Source organism: Penaeus monodon, chromosome 42 (genome assembly GCF_015228065.2).
Source record: "Penaeus monodon isolate SGIC_2016 chromosome 42, NSTDA_Pmon_1, whole genome shotgun sequence".
Classification (NCBI taxonomy): Eukaryota; Metazoa; Arthropoda; class Malacostraca; order Decapoda; family Penaeidae; genus Penaeus; species Penaeus monodon.
In genome coordinates, this window is record NC_051427.1 from 7368474 (window position 1) to 7384531 (window position 16058).

The window sequence follows — 16058 nt, forward strand, 5'->3', positions numbered from 1 at the left end:
AAACTCCTAACCTCAAAAGTCATAAATTTTAAAACCCAAATCAATCTCTGAAATGCCTGGAGCAACAAACTCCTCCCCCCAAAGTGTTTCTTTGGAAAAAATCAGCAAAGCAACGGAAAAAGGGTTGTCGCTGCAAAAATGGGTTTCCCTGAGATGGATCCCTAAGGTTTCGGCTGAAAAATTTAGCAAGGAAGAGGTTTTAAAAAAAGAAAAAAAGGTGATCCCGAGCGTTTTTTTTTTTTTTTTTTTTTTTTTGACTTTTATGAGGAAGAAAGCTTTTGAGAAAATTTTCAGGCCATCACGGGGAAGATTTGGGTGGCAAAAAAGGGGGTCGACAACGGCTGTAAACACCAAGTCCTGGCAGACGGGGGAAATTTTTTGGCGACCTGTTTGAGATGATACAACTGCCGCCCCTGGAAAATACCATAAATGTGGCCAAAGTCAGAAACGACACGGCACCCATCGACGACGACGAAACGTCCTTGAACCTTCCCCAGTCCCCAGGGCCATCTTCTGGGCCCCTGCATTGTAAATTACTTTTGCTTTCCTGTTTTTGCTTAATTTGTTTTCTTTGATTACTATTCTTCATTCATTAAAGATGTCGAATACTGAATCATACATAAATTGTGCACATAGGGATTTTACTTTTTATTGTTTTTCTAAGCATATATATTTTTTCTTTATAGCTAGCACATGTGCGCGAATGGAAGCGAGGAGAAGAGAAGGAGGTATGTATGAGTTTCGTTACCACTACAAATATTGCACAATCACCATTGTTGTATTATCCTTATTTATACTACTTAGACGTTTTTAACTTATTTTCACAGATATTGTCGCTGTGATTCATATCCTAAGCATTAATATTGTCTTCTCTTAATATTATTTTTCTCTTTTCTCATTCCAGACGAAGTGAAGAAGAAAACGCTTGATCTGCAGAAACAAGCCGAGAGACAGGAAAGGGAGGCAATGCAAGCTGCACAGGAGGCAGTATGGGCGAAGGCGGCGCAGGAGGCGCAGGCTGAGATGCAGGCACGAAACAACTAGATTACTCGACGACTCTGCCGTGTCCGGGGAAAAGGCGCTCCACCTGCCTCGCCCCGCAGACATCAGGCACGGCAGAGTCGTGCGCTCGACCAACCCGCGCGAGAGGTAGGTCAAAGGGAAATTATGTTTTCATGTTAGCATAGCCTTGATTATATTGTTTTTGTTTCTTCTTTTGTTTGTTTGTTTATGTGGAGTTACGTATGTTTTACTGTGATTATGTTTACTGAAGTTATGTATTTTATCTTTCACTGTAATTGTAGCGTCATTATTGTATATTTATGTACTCACTCCAAGTGCATCACAAACATGAAAACTACAATTAAGTATCATGCTGTGACCACGACGGCTCAAACATGAACCTATCGTAAAAAAAGAAAAAAAAAAATCTCTTTGTGTGTGGCCCATGTTTTTTTCACTGTTTTGCCTGTGTTTTAAAATATGTCATGTAATTTGAGGTCCATGCCTTTTTTCTCTTGTGGCAGAAAAGACTGCAGCCGCCTCCAGGTCCTCGGCAGTAACCGGGTGAGACCCCCATTGCTCCAGGAGGAGGAGAAGAGGAGTAGGAGAAAGGGGGAGGGGGGAGGAGAAGGGAGGAAAGAGGGAGGATGGAGAAGAAGAAGGAGAAAAGAATCAGCCTGCCCCATTGCGCCTTTTATGCCACTTTGCTCTCTATTACCTTTCATGTTTTTTTATTAATTCTGTTGTAGAGTATTTGACCAAATAAAGGCAAGAAAATAGCCTTAGTGTTTCGTTGTTACTCTTCCCTGTCATCACTTCCTCTTTCAGTAAATGAACATTAAATCCTGCATATGTTTAACACAGACAATTGATTCTGAATGATCTGATATGAATTGAAATATGATATGAAATATATTAATACGAGAAAATATCTTCAAAGGATTTACATTTTGTATTTTGATTGATTATCCATACTGATAACATATGCCAAGAAAGCAAAATTAACTGAAGTCATCATGAGGATTTTCAGGACCTATTTAAAACCTTGGGGTAGAACGTTCCTGATATTAAAGGTAATAGTTAATTCACAAGTAGAAGATTATTTGAATTAACAATTCCTAATTTAACGAGTGAAAATAATGGATCTTAAAACTTTCATGCTTAAAATGTTAGTATAGCAGTGTTCTGGAAGGAAATGCACATATAACACGTGTATATACTCATACATATACATACATATGCATATAAACGCACAGGCACATGCATAATATAAAACAACATACACATAGACATACTACACTAACTGTACGATCACACATATTAAAACACAGAACCACAAACACCACAACACAGCACACACACACCAGAACACACGACAACCAACACACACACACACACACGACCACACACACACACAACACACACACACGCACCACACAACAACATTTTCAACTACACGTTACACAACAGCACACGCAACACTTACCTACACATCACACACGACACATTATAAAATATCTCTTTAACGTAGTTATGTCTGAGCCGCCGTTGTCACAGCATGATACTATTAGTTTTCATTTTGAAATGCTCTTGGAGTGAGTACGTTGAGTTGTGTCAGAGATTGTGTTGTGTGGTTTTAGTACCATACACATACACAAACGTAATGACAATTTATGTTTCATGTTTTGGTTGTGTGTGTCTTTAACAAAAACGGATCTAAATTACATCTACAATCTACATACATACTGAAGAATAATATATATATATATATATATATATATATATATATATATAAATATATATATTATATATTTTTTTTTTTTTTTTTTTTTTTTTTTAATGTGTATGTGTTGTGTGTGTGTGTAATATACATACACACACATACGCAAGAAATGACAAGCATACGAGATGCGCGTGCACATGCGACACATACACACTTGTATGCAGTGTGTATATGTAATATATAAATAACAACCCTCCTGACCAGGACTCGAACCTAGGTCACTCCTGGTTAGGGAGGGTTTATACGATAACAATGCTGCATTGAATTATTCATCTTCAGTATTATTATTTTAACGGTAGTTCATGTTATATATATATATATTTATATATATATTATATTTATATATATGTATATATTTATATATATATATATATATATATTATATTTTTTTTTTTTTTTTTTTTTTTTTTTTTTTTTTATTTTTTTTTCACATGGCGCCAAGACAGGCACCACAATAAGATAAGGCGCCACTTAGTTCGTCAAACACCGCATCGGTGATGGCACAAATATGCATGCATCATCAACTAGAAACGAAATGACTCAAAAGCTTAGTGAGTGTGCATCCATGACGTGGACCTTCTGCAACGCGGGCGTCAATTCTGTCAGTTCTAGATATTCGTGTCAGGCTCATCCTCTTCTGTTTCGACCCATATTTCGTGACGTATTATTACTTCATTTTCATGAAATAAAGTTCCTTTCCTCCTCCTCAAGGTCGAGCTTTCCAGAGAGGAGCATTTCGTGCGATCCGTCGTGGTAAAGATGTATTATCGCTCCGCGTATGGCCGCCACCCCTACAGAGAGAGTTAAGTCGGCGTCATCTACAACGTAGGTCACCAGTCCCCATTCACGATCCTTGATCTTCATGTGATTAAGATAACTTTTAAATTTCACCTGTACAGTGTCTGATACGTGTTCGAGCTTCAAATTTAGGTGTGTTACATCATGTAAAACCAAATTCAGCTTCTGTGCTACCTCCATGTTACCCATAATATACCCTGTCTAACCTGTATCAATGAACACATCCACGTCTTTGCCATTGACGGTCACTGTTTCAAACATAAATTCATCGCACCTTATCGAAATAATCGTCGTTAAAGTCACGGAAGGTCAAGGTGTCGTCCTATAGATTTAAGGTGCAGTTAAAATAGTGCAAAATGTCCATGCCCAAGTAGTTACAATCATAGTCTTCGACTATACAAGTATGCTCATAAACTGTGCCATGGAACTCAAAATCTACAGATGCGAAATCTTCTCCAGGCTTAAACTTGCCCCATTTCTTCAGCTATTCAGGGGTAATCGTTACGTACAGAAGCCAGTGTCCACAAAGAAGGTTGTCTTTTCGCCCTCGCACGTGAGGTCCACGTAGTACATCATATTATCCTTGTGGTACATGGAATACACGTCCTCCTGCGTCGCCATCGTTGCCGAGTAATGTCTCGTTTCGAATGTGTTCGGGGAAGCCTTCGGGTGCCTTGGTTGTTGGTGAGTGTGTGTCTTTGCTGTGTGGTGTAGTGTATGTGTTGCGGCGTGTCCGCTGAATGTGTTGTTTTTGTGTGTTTGTGTGTTGTGCGTTGGGGTGCGTGCGTGGTGTTGTCGGGTGGTGGATGTGTGTGTTAGTGTGTGTGTGGTGTTGTGTTAGTGTGTGTTGTGTGTTTATGTGTGTGTGTGTGTTGTGTTGTGTGGGTGTGGTGTGTGTTCAGGGTTTTTTGGGTTGTGTGTGTGTGTGTACGTGATAGCGTATGTATGAGTGTGTGTGCGTGTGCGTGTTGTGTTGTTTTAAGTTTGTGGTGTGTTGTTGTGTGTGTGTGTGTTGTGTTTAGTGTGTTGTGTGTGTGCGTGCTGTGTGAGCGGTTTCTGTGGTGTGTGTTTCGTGCGTGTAGTTGTTTTACATACAACCACAACTTAGTGTGTAATGTGTTGTGATTGTTTGTGTGTCGTATTGCTTGCTGTGTTTATATGCTCGTATATGTTTAAAAGCAAGGAATTGTGTTGCCTTGATGTATAAAAATCTTGCTTCTGTTTTGCGTGCGGTGTACGTGTGTGCTGGTGTGGGGTGTTTGTGAGTGTGTGTGTGTGTGCGTGCGTGTGTACGTGTGCGTGTGTGTGTGTGTGTGCGTGTGTGTGTGAGTGTGTGTGTGTGTGTGTGTGTGTGTGTGTGTGTGTGTGTGTGTGTGTGTGTGTGTGTGTGTGTGTGTGTGTGTGTGTGTGTGTGCGTGTGCATATACACAGGGACACACACACACACACACCAGCAAATTTATACACGACCGACATACATGCAAATTCCGTGCTTATATACATACATACGAGTATATACAAACACACGCACACGCACATACACAAACATAAACATACACACACACACAAACTTAGTATGTATAAAAATCTTGCCTTCTGTGTGTGCGTGCGTGTGTACGTGTGTGCTGGTGTGTGTGTTTGTGAGTGTGTGTGTGTGTCGTGCGTGTGTACGTGTGCGTGTGTGTGTGTGTGTGCGTGTGTGTGTGAGTGTGTGTGTGTGTGTGTGTGTGTGTGTGAGTGTGTTGTGTGTGTGTGTGTTTGTTCATACTAAGTTTGTGTGTGTGTGTGTGTTTGTGGTGTGTTGTGTGTGTTGTGTGTGTGTGTGTGTGCTGTGCGTGTGTTTGTATACACACATATACACAGGGACACACACACACACACACCAGCACACACACAAGGCAAGATTTTTATACACGCACACCGACATACATGCAAATTCCGTGCTTATATACATACATACGAGTATATACAAACACACGCACACGCACATACACAAACATAAACATACACACACACACAAACTTAGTATGAACAAACACACACGCATGAACACACATACAGAAACGCGCCCACGCACGCACACACATACACATACACACGTAAACACACACACACACACCACACACCACACACACACACACACACACACACACACACACACACACACACACACACACGCACGAACACACTTATACAGAAACGCGCCCACGCACGCACACACATACACATACACACGTACACACACAAAGACACACGCACAAACATCATCAACATCAATAACGGTTATGCTCATGTTTGAGCAGCCGTGGACCCTCCCACCATCCTTCGCCACTAAACTCGATCTTACGCTTTTCTTTCCACTTGTACCATCGAAAACCCGCAAATATCTTTGATATTGTCGCTCAGTCTTGTCTTTGGTTTGCCTCTTCCTCTGTTTCCTATCACCATCCCTGTCAGCAAGTTTTTCTCAATACTTTTACTTCTCATCACATGACCAATAAACTTTAATTTCCTCCTGTTCAAGATGTCCAACAGCCGGTCTTTACAATTTATTTTTCTCAGCACTTCATCATTTGTCTTCTTCTCTGTCCAGCTAATACGCAGTACTCGTCTGTAACACCACATTTCAAAACTATTGATCTTTTTCTTGTCTATCTACTTCAGCACCCAACACTCAGAACCATATGATGCAATTGGGAAACTAATGAGTTCAATAACCTAGCTTTTGTCCGTAAGGTTAATGCTTCGGTCTTTCCAATGTTATTGAGAGCAATTGTGGCGTTTTTTGGCAATGGCAATTCTTCTTTTTATCTCCGGTGAATCATCATATGTATTAGTTAAAACAGCTCCAAGATAAGTGAACTCTTTCACATTTTCCACAATCATTCCATTGATTGTAACATGTTCATCACTGTTCATTGCCGGTTATCTTTGAATCTTCATGATCTTAGTTTTCTTGGCATTAAGAAACAAGCCAGCCTTTTCGCTTGCTTCTCTAACTTTATCTAGTAGTTGTTGTAGTTCAGTGATACTGCTGGCAATCAAAACTATATCATCGGCGTACCTCAGATTTGATATTTTGTATCCTCCAACATCTACAGTTCCTTCAAAATTCTCTAGAGCACCTCTCATAATAGTTTCAGAATATATGTTAAAGAGGTGCGGAGACAAAATGCAACCCTGTCGCACTCCTTGTTTGACTTCGAACCATTCTGTTAACCCATAAGTGGTTCTTACAGCAGCTTGTTGTTGGTCATACATGGCTTTTTATTAGTTGGATGATGTGTTTTGGAAACTTCATATCGTTCATGTTATTCCAGAGGATATCGTGATCAACAGTATCAAAAGCTTTCACATAATCGATGAAACATAGGTATAGGTCTTTTTGATGTTCTCTGTTTTTCTCTATGATCAATTTTAAATTTAGAATCTGGTTTCTGGTACCTTTTCCAGGGCGAAAACCTGCTTGTTCGTCTGCAATTTCCTCTCTTAACTTCAACTTCATTCTTTCAGCAATAATTTTCAACAAAATTTTGCTGCTGTGACTTATTAATGCAACTGTCCTATTATTGTTGCATTGGAGTGCGTCACCTTTTTTAGCTATGGGAGTAAAGATTGATTTTACCCAGTCTTCTGGCCATTTTCTTTTATTCCTATTTTTGTGCAGAGTTTGTAGAAGTATTCAACACTTTCGCCAGCATTCTTAATTAGTTCTGCTGTTATTTCATCTATTCCGGGGCTCTTGTTATTCTTTACTTCTTTTATGGCTTTTATAACTTCGTCTAGTAGTGGCGGTGGTTCATCTTCGTTGTCATTGAGTCCAATTAATGTTGTTGTTAGATCTTTATTCTTTTTGTATAGGTTGGAACAATATTGATTCCATCTATCTTTGACTTCCCTTCCATCACACAAAACAAGTCCATCTGCAGTTTTGATAGTGTCCATTGTAGGTTTAAATTTTCGTGTGATGCTTCGTACTCCTTGGTAGAGTTCTTTAGTTGTCTTATTGATAGAACAGTTTTCAATTCTCTGGCAATGTTCATTTAAATATTTTTCCTTATCTTGTCGCAATAATCTTTGAATTTTTGTATTTTGTTTTTTGTAAATTACCTTTTCAACTGAATTATTGATACCCTTTGATTTTAGGCATCTTCTTGTTTCAATTTCACTTAGTGTTTTTTCAGATATCCAGGGGGAATTGTTTCTTAAGCAGTGCGTTATGCGTATGTATGAGTGTGTGGCACACACACTCATACATACGCATATACACGTACACACAAACACACGAACGTAGACATAAACCCTGATAATACGCATGCACTCGTACACCACACGTAAACACACACACGCACACACACACACACACACACACACATAGACACACACCACACCGGATCCTTTGAGACCTTGACCTTTGATTGACGAAGAAGAGGTCATCCTCCTCTTCGGTAGCAGCGCCTGTACTAGACGGTTGATTCTTGACCTTTGACCGTGACGTCAAATGCTCAGCATCGCGGGGTTCAACAGTGAGCGCACTTTCTGCTCCTGCCTGAAATCCGCATCCACCGCCTGCTAACTATAGTTTCACGTATTCCGAATCGGGTTACCTGTAGGCTATCATGGTGCAGTTGCTTGTCCAGGGGAACAGCACATTGGCTATATACATATCATCATCAATAACGGTATGCTCATGTTTGAGCAGCCGTGGACCTCTCCACCACACACACATATATATCTTCCACGCTCGATTAATATCTGTGATGTCAATTGTCATCCAATTTTAAGACTGCCTTTAACCTTATTTTCAAATATCCTACGGAAAATGTGTTTGATGCTGAGAGAATAAAGCTTTTAAACCGTATGATCATGTTTGGTAAAGATGCTGAGTGGTTTCTGAGTAAATGAAAAATGAGAGCAGCGTAACTTCAGATTCTGCATACGATACTGGCTACTAAAGCTCTATGATAATAAGTTTGTATACATAATCAAGGGTTATTATAGTAATCGCTTTGATGATTCGTTACAAGCTGTCATACCGGTCAGAATGTCGATTAGCTTATGTGCATTAGGCACGTTTCCCGCTGATCATTGCTGAGAAATAACTGAAAAAGCGAGAATTTGATCATTAGCGCCAGAATACGTAATTTGCTTATAATCAGCATAATGAAGAAGCTGGGAATGGATAATACTGCTATAGGATCACGTATGTATTTATATATAGCATATACTTATTGTGGTCAGAGTATGCAAAAGGTGAGCGGGGTCGTTAGTGAACACAAGACTCCACTCGATGTTTTTTTAAGGCATTGTTATTTCATTGTTATTATTATTTTCAGAAAAAACTGCCATACTTAAAATAAGAAATATCTACCATTCCATAAATCTTGTCTAATCCTCGGGCCAGAGTTTTCTGGGAAGGCCTAGGTATAGCATGCATTGATGGGAGGAATATGTCTTCTAACAATTCGATATATTTGACGAAACTGAATTTTCCCTCTTTATCCCTATCGACATTCCGAATCCCTTTTGGAGGCATCCTAATTACCTTAAATTGACGCCAGATCATGTCAACAAACACCACCTTTAAGGGACTCATTTCATCGCAATCATCAAAATTAGACATGCATGCAATTGACTCCTGGTGTTTATCTTAATGGAATCAACGTGTGATTTTCTTCTTCTTCTTCTTCTCTTCTTCTTCTTCTTCTTCTCCTTCTTCTTCTTCTTTCTTTCTTTCACTCTTATTTTTCTTCTTTGATTTTTTCATGGGTTTATGTATTCTCTTTATTTTGCTTCATTGTTTGTCTGTCTGTCTCTGTTTCTCTTTCTGTATATCTTTGTCTCTGTCTCCGTCCCTGTCGGTCTGTCTATCCCTCTGCCTCTCTCTCTCTTTACTCTCTCTCTCTCTCAATCTCTCTCTCTCTAATACTACTACATACATACATACATACATACATACATACATACATACATACATACATACATACATACATACACGCATGCATACATACATACATACATACATACACACATACATGCATACGTAGAAAAGGTATGAATGAGAAGGAATATCTTGTTTGGCCGGTTTCGATTGCGTCTTCGTCAGAAATACATATATCAGAGAAATTACATAGAAAATATATATCAGACGTGAGCTGACAAAATACCTGACTGTGACCTCCTATTCGTTGCTCGCGGAATTGTTGCCGTGACCTTGGATAATTTGAGCCTGCCCGATGCCGTGTTGACATTACTCTCCGTCGCGATGTATGCTGCCTCTATAATTTTTCTTTTTAGTTTGTTCAGTCCTCCATGGACTATTTCTGCTTCCCTCCAGTTCGGTAGATGTCCAGTTTCATCTACATGTGCCACCATGGCGTTGGAAGTCCTGTGGTGACGGATGTCAGCTTGATGTTCGCTGATCCTGGTGCTGAAACCACGGCTTTAGAGAGATCACACAATGTGAGATTTATTTGATTCTTGTCTATGTTATCATGAATTTTGTTTGTGATTTTTATTAAGGCTGTTTCAGTGGCTAACTTACATCTAAACCCATGTTACGTTTCAGAAATAAGGTGATTAGATTCTAAGAATATTGATAGCCGATTTGCAACAATTTTTTCTAGCACTTTAGATAACACTGGGAGTAGAGTTATAGGACGGTAATTGTTCATTGTTCTGCATCTCTTGATTTGAAATGAGTGTTATGTCTTTTTTCCACAGTGATGGGTAAGTACCGGTGACTATAGATGTGTTTATAATGACAGTTAAATAGAATGTAATTACGAGTAAGCTTTCTTTGATGGATCGAAAAGCAATGTTATCCACTCCGGCAGCATTCGTTTCACGTAAATGTTTTATTGTTAAGGCTGTTGTTTCACTCCTATTGGCTGTGGTCTGAAAGCATTTGTTGAGGACTTTTCCTTGTGTTTTGTGGGGCCAAGGAAGCAGCTGTCTCTTCATAGGGAGTCTACCGATATTTGCAAAGTAGTCGTTTAGAGGTTCTATACTACTTAAGGAATCTAGGGACGTGTCTGTGTGGTGTGTTTTGTTTGGTGCTAACGTTAATGTTTCATTGGTGTCGTGTTTACAGTCATTGAACTTATTTTGAAAATAATTGTTTTTGCTGATTGGATTAATGTTTTAACTTTTGTTTTCTTGTTTATACTCAGAATGAAGGGCGATGTCGGTTCTATTTGTTTTGAGAAATTTGTGAGTGCTGTTTCGGTCATGTATAGCTCTTTTGATATCCTCATTTATCCATGGGGCGGGGGGCGTCTAACAATTTTGGTTTTAAGGGGGGGCAGTGGCATCTATACTATTTTTCAAACGTTCGGGAGAATGTTTACTTGTCTGTTAACGTCATCTGTTGTAAGAATCTCTGAGAGAGGCCGACTGGCTGGCACTAATATTTTGACAAAGTGATTAGGGGTCGTAATTTGTCAGGTCACGGGAAGTTTTTATGACAGGTTGTCGCTTGGATCTCTTTATATCTATTGTCATAGTTAATAGTTCGTGGTCTGCAATTTGACAGGGATGCGTCTATACTAATGAGGTCAGATTGTTTGAATTATGACGCCCATCACGATGAGGTGTGTTTCTGTGATCCTGGTAGGTTTATTTATGAGCTGATTTAATTTGTTTTCCTAATTCCAGGACTTGGTGATGATTTGCGTCTTCCACTGCGGCTGGGTAGATTTTTTTTTCATTGTTCTTCCCTTCTGTTCTGATATAACTTCCTCGTGTACTTGCGTCGATGCCTCGCTTTCATCCCAGGAACTGACGCCTCAGCATTGTTGGGGAAGCGCTTGCGTGATGCCGGGCGAGGGGAGCCGACTCGGCAGCGCGGTCGTGGGTCGGCTGGCTGGGGGCGGGTGGAGAGGGAGGGGAAAGGGTGTCGGGTACAGGCGTAGAGGTTGTATGAGGGGGGGGGGAGGTTGCGTGAGTGTTCATGGTTCTGCGGGGTGGAGGTATAAGACGTTCTCTGAGGGGGGAGGGGGTGCGAAAGGGAAGGAGGAGGGGGGTGGGTGGGAGGAATAAACATTAAATTAAACATCAATATTTCAGATTAACAAGGCGATGCTACCTTGAGGGAAACAAGTCCACAACGGGTATTTTGTATGACATAGGGATGGTCCTGCCGCGTTAAATCAGCAGGAAATATTACAGAGAGACACAGAGGTATTCAAAGACCCAGGGTAAAGGCTTACATAGGTTTCAGCAATTTGCATGCATTGTATAAACTGTATATGCTGTTTCTGGCTGATTCGTGTATTCTACAGAGAATATGTTGAATTTCTAAAGGATTAAAGATCACAAGTTGAGTTTATAAAGGATCAGAGATCAATAGTTTAGTTTAAAAAGGATCTGAGATCACTAGTTGAGTTTATAAAGGGTCACAAATCACTTTTTGAGTTCACGTAGAATCGTTGACTATTTGTTGACTTTTAGATGTTAGTACAGGAACAAATGAGAGACAGTTAAAGTAATTTCAGCAGGAATTTAACACTTTATTAAATAAAAGCAGGCAGTTGCCTTATATACATAAATGTCCTCACAATATCATACATGATAAGTAAAGAGCAGAAAAATGCAATATAAAAATTACCAATAGGTTAAAAGTCTCTACAAGTTGTATCATAATCTACCGTTTTATACAAATGAATATGAAAAAAAACAGCGAAAATATTTGCCTACGATGCATGATTCCATGAAACTGCTAAACAGCGGTTGAAATATATAACAATCAACAAGAGATGAATAGGCTAAAATCTCCTTTATACACAGGATGACGCAAGATTAACTGTATCATTCAGTTTCTTGCAGATAAAACCCTGTTCTTGTTCGAGAGACGAGAAATGAAGAGAAATGAAGAGCGTGAATGTACAGTAAAATGACTATGATACATGGCGATCCCTAATTCCCCAGCCTCGGAATACTCGGCAATGGAATGCGCGGATCTTAGGGACTATTCAGTGTAACGAGGCTTAGATTACAAAGCTATTACAGATTATAAAAGCTATTATTTTTGAAGGCGTTGGAGCTAAAGCGTTGGAAGGTCACTTTTTTTGTTATATATGTTAATTTTTTTTGTGTGAAAGCGAGTAGAATGTACAGAGAATTTGTAGTAAAAGGGGTTCTAGAGAGCGTTGTTATAAAATAATGTTTGTATATGTGAATGATGAGAGAGAGAGAGAGAGAGAGAGAAAGAGAGAGAGAGAGAGGAGAGAGAGAGGAGAGACTGGGGGGGTTGGGAGGAGAGGGAGGTGGTTTTGTTGTGTGTGTGTTGTGTGTGTGTGTGTGTGCGAGTGTGTGAGAGAGACGAATCGACACCCGAACTTTCTTAATACTCTGGAATCAAAGATTATCATTTACGTGAACGAAAATCAAATATATAATATAATATATATATATATATATATAATATTATATATATATATATATATATATATATAGACACACACACACACACACATATATATACACAGTTACTCCAAATACCTTTCCTAACCTTTTTTTACGCCGCTGAGACAGGTAAGTCAGACTGTATAAGCAATATACAATATGTATATAACTCCTGCGGCTAGACTGTACATTACTGCACATATAAAGTACAGAAAAGTGTAAAGCCCAATAAAGGGACAGAAGCTCATAAAAAAAACTTTCTGTACGAAAGTAGATGTTTACATATGATATTTTTGGGTCTTTTGTCTTCATCTTTAATTTCTAAATTTCGAAATGCCTAAGCGAAGAAAACACAGGGACACTGCAATCAAATAAACCAGGTATATAGACCTATACATATGGAAATTTTGACATGCAATGCAGTGAAGGCAGAAAGGATTGACACCTGTATATTTCTATACGCCCAGAGGTGAGAGTGAAGTGCTTAATCATGTGAGAAAAATATTGGAAAGATTAACATGAGGAAGACAGAAGGACGAATATTAATTAGTGATTCTTAACTTTTTTTTTCTAATACCACGCCCCTTTTAGGAATTTAACCCCCCCCCCCGTCTCTGAATAAAATTCCCTCCCAGATTTTAAAGAAAATTAAAAATATGTTTCTTAGTATTTTTTTTTATCGAGTATGAGTTAGTCACATAACTATCCTTCTCCTTCACAGAATAACAAATATAACTAGAGATATTCCCGATTTTCCCAAGGACTCGTAACCCCCCCCCCCCTTTTGGAAATTCCTGACGCCCCCCCAGGTTAAGAACAACTGATATATATCTTGCATTTTTAGGTCCTTCATTTACTGACTTTAATTTTAGCCTTAACTTATCTACTTATTCACCGTTGGTTTTTAACTTTTTTTTTTAATTGTCTGTATTTGTATACTTGGGATATGTGTAGCGTGTAATAGCGTGTGTACCTGAGTGTACGTTTCCGGCGTTATACTGCGCGGGTGAACGTCCCTAACCGCCTATAGATCTATCGCTGATTCCTCTCTCTCTCTTTCTCTTTCTCTTTCTCTCTCTCTCCTATTTCTCTCATTCTCTCTCCCTCTCTCTCTCTCTCTCCTCTCCCCCCTCCCTCTCTCTCTCCTCTCCTCCCTCTCCCTCCCCCCTCTCCCTCTCTCCCTCCCTCTCCTCCCCTCCTCTCCCTCCCCCCCTCCCTCTCTCCTTCCTCCCACCTCTCTCCCTACCCTCCCTCTCACCTCCCCTCTCCCTCTCTGCTCCCTCCCGCTTCCCCTCCGGCTCCGTCTGCCTTCGCCGAACAGTGCATCTCACGCTCAGCTATTCGTCCTCGTCGGTGTGGGCGTTCCGAGGCGCGAGCGTACTGCGGGGCTGGCTGGCGGAGGTGGCGCTCGAGGTCGCTTGGGGCGGTGGGTGGCGTATTTAAAAACAAAGGTCTCTTTTGCTTTATTGTGATCATTATTATCGTCATCATTTATTATTATTATTATCATTATTATTATTATTATTATCGTGTATTACTATGCAAATGGTTCTTTTGGTTTGTTTATCTATTATTGTTATTATTTTATTATTATTATTATTATTTCATTTTATCGTTATTATTATTATTATTATTATTATTATCATTATTATTATTATCATTATTATTATTTTTATTATTATTATTATTATTATCATTATTATTATTATTTTATTTTATTATTATTAACATCTTATTTTATTTTTTTATTAAGGCAACCAAAACGTTATTTTGACCTGCCACTTGGAAATTATATCTGCTGTATTTAAATCTCGTGCTGACTACATGAATAATTATACAGAAATATTTTTTTTTTATAAGAAAATAATAATGATGTAAACTAACGCTTAACTAAAATTAATTTCATACATGCTGTGGTTGGGGAATCAGCGCCGTGACTCAAAGCAGCTGTTTGACATAGGATGCGGGTAACCAGCCTGCATTCGGGCAGCTAGGGATATACATACATACATACATACATACATACATACATACATACACAAACACAGACACATATAGACATACACATATACAAGCACGCATGCACGCACCATGAACACACACACACACACACACACACACACACACACACACACACACACACACACACACACACACACACACACACACACACACACACACAGAACTAAAGACAGAGACAGACATACAGAAAGACGAAAAAGAAAGAAAAAGAAAAGAAGTCTCTTCAGTTCCACCCGCGCTGCAACACTCTCGCAACCGCTACCTCACGTGCAAAAACCCTCAATTCGCACGGTTCTAATTCTTCTCCCTCCTTGCACGCATCCTTACCTCGGTGGCGAATCCAGCCTGTAGGGGGGAGCGGCCGAGGAGGGGCGTGTGGGCGACCGGAGAGGAGGTGAGCGACTGGCGAGGGTGCGGGCGCTGTTCGGGCAGCCAGAGACGATGCCATTCAGGGATGAATTTCGACTGAGAGAGAAGGGAGGAAAAAGGAAAAAAAAAACGAGAGTGCTTTGCGTCTAAACGTCCGCGGAGGCTTCCTTAAGTCTGTTAGAAATAATAGTAATCGTAAGAAGAAAGTGAGGAACATACAGGCAAATAACGGAGTAAAGCGGGAAAAAAATAATTAAGTGGTAGACAGGAAGGGGATTTCCTATGGCGTGGCTTGTTGGAAAACCATGTGAGGATAATCTTTGGTGTCCTGGGGAGGGATATTTAAATTTCATTCGAGAGAGAGAGGGTAAGGGAGGGAGAGAGGGAGAGGGAGAGGAAGAGGAAGAGGAAGAGGAAGAGGAAGAGGAGAGAGAGAGAGAGAGAGAGAGAGAGAGAGAGAGAGAGAGAGAGAGAAGAGAAGAGAAGGAAAGAGAAAGAGAAAGAGAAAGAGAAAGAGAAAGAGAGAAAGAGAGAGAGAGAGAGAAAGAGAAAGAAACCCGAGAAAGAGCCCCCCTAGAAACCAAACCCCCATATCACCTGTTAGGTCTCGAGGGCGCCGTCATCTCATCGATCCTCCGCGACAGGTCTAGGATGACGAGTCAAGCCTTTTCCGAGGAGG

General features: G+C 39.9%; 1 long non-coding RNA gene across 1 annotated transcript in view; it reads left to right on the forward strand.

The window, feature by feature from the left end:
* Positions 1-581: 581 nt before the first annotated feature.
* The window catches only part of LOC119598915, a 22020-nt gene continuing 6543 nt past the window's right edge, over positions 582-16058 (forward strand). Inside the window, exon 1 of the long non-coding RNA XR_005231037.1 lies at positions 582-728. This is a non-coding gene — a long non-coding RNA (uncharacterized LOC119598915). The remainder of the gene's footprint in view (positions 729-16058) is intronic.